This window comes from Lycium barbarum, chromosome 2, assembly GCF_019175385.1.
Source record: "Lycium barbarum isolate Lr01 chromosome 2, ASM1917538v2, whole genome shotgun sequence".
Lineage (NCBI taxonomy): Eukaryota > Viridiplantae > Streptophyta > Magnoliopsida > Solanales > Solanaceae > Lycium > Lycium barbarum.
In genome coordinates, this window is record NC_083338.1 from 48,748,844 (window position 1) to 48,753,791 (window position 4,948).

The 4,948-nt window shown below is 35.9% G+C and overlaps 1 long non-coding RNA gene across 2 annotated transcripts; it reads left to right on the plus strand.

Moving 5' to 3' along the window:
- The first annotated feature begins 234 nt into the window (after positions 1–234).
- On the plus strand, positions 235–4,567 carry LOC132626474 (uncharacterized). Of its 2 annotated transcripts, none has more exons than XR_009577328.1 (2): positions 235–605; positions 4,204–4,567. It is a non-coding gene; the product is annotated as an uncharacterized LOC132626474 (long non-coding RNA). The 2 variants fall into 2 exon arrangements; XR_009577329.1 differs by having other exon boundaries at positions 235–594.
- Positions 4,568–4,948: the final 381 nt, after the last annotated feature.

Below are 4,948 nucleotides of genomic sequence, written 5' to 3' on the forward strand. Positions count from 1 at the left end.
AGTAATGAGACTCATAAGCGATTAAAATATCGGACAAAGGTAGACAACCTACTAGCTTCACCTACGTGCTTCACCTATGTGTTTCACCTACTTTCTTAGATGTCCTATGTGCTTGAGCTACTTTCTTACCTGTCCTACTTGCTCGAGCTATTTGATTACATGTCATACTTTCTTGATCTACATGTTTCACGTCCTACTTATTAAATGAGGACAATACACATGTTTAAAGGAAATTAGTAACCTACTTGCCTAAGTAGGTGCATCACCTACTTAATTTATGTGGACCAAAAAAAATAGGGGTAAAAAGGAAAAAGCAAACAGTAGGGGGTCGGTTTGGGCCTTAGAAGGCCAAGCCTGATTTTATCTTCTCATTTTCTCTTCTTCTCTCCTCTCTCTCCACCAGCAACCCATATGTTTTTCCTCTCTCTTCCAATCTAGTTGAACTCCCAAAACACTCCCAAAGAGTTCACACATGATCCTAGAGTAAATCCAAAGGTAAACAACATAGATCTTGCTTTGGAGGATCCATAATACAAGTATAGTTGTACTCTTCTCTTAGTTGTTGGATCTGAAGTTCTTTCAAGAGGAAGTAAGGTAAAGCTAAGGTGTGAATCTTGAGATCTAAGATAAGAGTTATCTTCTCCTTCATGTATACAGATTAATTTGAGCTCTAGATATGTTTATTGGCTAAGAAAGTATGAACTGGTGGTTGTATGTTCAAGTTGAGTTACTAGTTGTGTTGTATAACACGTGGGGACTGATTTTATGATATTGTGGGGTTGTTCTTATCATGTTAATATGATGGAGATGTTAGTATGTTATATATGAGTTAGTTTGATGTTGTAGAAAAGCTTAGATGCTACCGGTTGGTAAGATTGAAGGTCGATTGGTGTAGCTAAGTTAATAGTTTTATTGTATATCATGCTAGAAGTTATTGGATGTGTAGAGATATTTGTATTCACGTGTTACTAATGGTGTTATGAGGTATAGAAGTAAGTCATATGGTGCTATATGGAGTTGTGAGACTGCTCTTATAATGATTTAGGTGTTTGAAATATGAAAGTATTGTATATAAACTAGTTGATGTTTTAGAAGCCATTGCTTATGATTAGTTAGCAAGTTGAAGATTGAATTGATGTAATTGAATTGCTAATTGTGTTGTGTGGTAAGTGGGGTTGTTCTTGTTGTATGAACGGGGCTGGAGATATTTACGTAATTGTGTCCATGTGATGTTATGAAGAATAGAGGGGAGTTAGGGGGAGCTACACACCATAGAATCCCGCATAGAGTGAGTTGCCATTGTCGACTAGTTGTTATGTTTCCCTTTATTGATAGTAGTATTGTTTCTTGTTGTAGCTTGACTTGCGAAGGAGGTTGGTCTTTCCATCTCGGTTGAAAGGTCTACTTAAAGGTACGTAAGGATGTTTCTTGATTCGCCACTACGACACGACAAGTGTTATTTGTTTCTTATGTGAACTATGAGGCCTAGAGCTTTTCAAGTGCAATGATTCCATGTCATAAGTCTCACAAGTGTTCTAAGAAGTGATATAAGTCCATAATCAGTTGTTATTCAAGTGTTTCACTCTAAGAGTCTAGTTCCAAGTTGCTATGATGGGATTAGAGTTTCCCATAAACATGATGATGTTGATAGTTGTTGAATATGATAGAAAGGACTTATAAAACCTGGTTTAAGGTAAACGATACCTCGGATGAGGTGCGAGATGGATTCTAGAAGTATAATTGAGAAGCTGCATATCTTTAGATAAAGTAAGGTACGTTGAGAGCTTACTAGTGTCGTTATGAGATTATAAAATGTCATTAAGGTGAAGGATGTTATGTGAACAAGATCTAAGAAACCGTTGCGGGGTATAGAGAGTTGTCTAAGGTGAATGATATTGATAGTTCCTATAGGGTCGAGACTGAAAGTGGATAAGTACTTATAGTAAATTACGTTGAGAATTCCTAAAGTGTTACTTAACGAGCCATAGAGCTTGTGCAAGATGAACGGTACTGTGAGTTTATTCGGTTATTGTTGGAATATAGAAAGTTAGTAAGACAAATTATATGGTAGTTCTAGAGTATCGTGAATGGATTCTAGATCGTACTTGAGGTGAATTGTGTTAACAGGTTAGATAATCATTCAGAGGGTCTATAGTTCTCAATTTAAGGGTGGAAAAGGTGTTAATAATATTTGGAATGGCAATATTAGGTTATATAATGTTCCATAAGATGAATCTAGTTGACTAAGAGAAACATAGTTCCTCCTGAGAGTAAGATGGTTCAGGTAAGATAGAATATGAGTTCAAAAGGTAGTAAAGAAGTTCCACAGAACAGTATGTGCTGGTGTCTATATCAGATCTATCCACATGGGGCCTAGTTATATGTTTCTCCCTCTGTATGAGTTTCAAGAGGTGTATATTTGCGATTCTTTTATTTGGATACATTTTTTCCTCCCATTTGATCTTAGACGTATTAGATTACGCTTTCCTAATTGTGTAAAGCAGTAAGTGCACAGTTCCAAACCGTGTTTGTGTTCTTGGGCATAATATCATAATATGTTCCTTTCCCATTTCATTTCCTAAAAGTAAAGTATCTTGAATATCTTATACATGTTAAAAAGTTCTTTCATGTAGCACTAGTGTCCTAGCTTTAAGTCTTCATATGATTAGTATACAAAATATTGTAAAGGGGTTATAAAGCATAACGTCAGATAAACCATATTATGAGTATCTAGATTCTTTATGAGTTATATGGCTTCCTTAAAATGAGTTACATAGACATAGACATTCATAGATCTTCCAAGTGAGGTGGTCAAGAGAATCGTAGCATAGTATGGGAGTGTGTTCCTATCGTAATCAATGGAAAAAAGTATCATTAGTTGTTCTTCATTTAATTGAGCTTTAGAGAATAAATCGTTACGAGTCTTCCATTCATATTAAGTTGTCCTTCCCTGTGATATCATTTGTATCATGTAAAACTTTCAATTAGTAAACCAATTTATCATTTGAACAGTATTATAAGAAGCAAGTTAAGTGATTCCAAAAGCTAATGAGCAAAGACTCCCTAAATGCTTATCGTATATGTCTTTATGTATGTTATATGAAAACTCATTTGTATTTGCATCATGTTCATTGCATGTTTAGAGAGTAAATGCCCTATGGACTGACTATGAAACTCATAGGTGCATAGTTGTTCAAAAATTATATGCACTATGGACGGACTATGAAACGCATAGATGCACAGTCATGGTCGACTATGGACGGTCTAAAGATGAAACACATAGTCCAGCCTAAATACATATGGCTCCTATGGACGGTCTATGAAATGCTTAGGTACCACCTTAGAGCACTTCATATTACGGTATTGCATTGATATTTTATGTTGCATTCCATTTGGCCTAGTGTGGCATACAGTTTCTATGGAAAGTAAAGCAAGAATCTAATAAACAGTGATCCAAAGTATTATAGTGAAAGATTCCAAAATGTCGCTCCATATAGCGACCCAAAGACATCATCAGAAAGATCCCAAAGAAAGTTCAGAACAATAAAAGTACAATAAGGTTCAGTAAGTGTCCCTGTAGAGAGTTTTAGAGTCTTCAGTTGTATTTGCTTGATTACAGTTGTCTATTCAATGAGCTTCAGTTTATGGTATATTTTTTATGTCTTCCTTGCGTACTCGGTACAATCTTTCGGTGCTGATTTATGGGATGGCAGGCATCCTCTTTAGACATTACGGTTATTCAGCAAAGGTATTGTAGGCTCCATTTCCATCTGGGGCTTAGTCAGGTTTAATGATTTCAGTAATATTAAAGGCTTTGGGTAGCTCAAGGCCCTGTTCTGGCATTTGTATCAGTTGTTCAGTAATAAGCATTCATAGAGGCTTCATACAGTGCGTGTGGGTTCACTCGTAGTCAGATGCATGTCATGGGCCACTAGTCTCATTTACATAACATAAATCAATTGTAATGCACATTTGTCTCGTAGGTTACATCATACCACTTGTACATATTCACAATAGTTGCATATAGAGTATAGTCCATTGATGTGCCATGAAATTACGGCACATACAATGCTTTTTGACTATAAGTTTTGCTTGTTTTTAAGCAAGTTTGTGTTGTTTTGATGTGTTTTTATTGTGTTACAACAAAATGAGTACTAAAAGGAAAAAATAAGGAATTTTCACTGAAGTCTACACATTTTGCAGAAGTATGGGCTGTACATATTTGTGCGTCCCGTACATGGATCATGTACGTCAATTGCAAGAGACAGAATGCTCCAGTTTTGGAAGACGAGGTAGGGGCAAAAAGGACGGGACGTACTTTGAAGTACGATCCGTAAATGTAGCCCGTACTTGTTGACCTAATTCTTGAAGAAGTATGGGACGTACTTAATTGTACATCCCGTACTTTGTTCTGTCGGGGCAATTTTGTCTTCAAGAAGATTCTAAGTTTTTGGACTTTATAAATAGTTTCTTATTGGGTTTTATGTATCATTCATTATTAGTTTTAGACTTTATTCTCCTAACATTGAATACTCTATTGATTTTGGAGCTTTGGAGAATAAGGCAAGACAGCTGCAATTACTTTCTTCTTAGTCTAATCAATAGCAACCATTATGAATTCTCATACATTATGTTCTTCGCTATTCAATATTGTTACGTCCCGTATTTTTATACATTGGGACAACCCGGATTAACTATGACAATTAAGGGCCAAGACTATTCCGGGATTTGAAGTCGGGACTTTTAACCATTTGATTTTATTTTGAGACATAAGTTGAATATGAAATTGAGGGCATTGGACACTTAGAAAAAATTGGGACCACAATTCATAAAATTGAAATTTAAAAATCTTGCACCAAAATCCATGGTGGCCATGTGGACTTGAAAAGGTCCCACACATTGTGTGGCCAATTTTAATTGGTCCAACACATGTGTGGTCCATAAACAA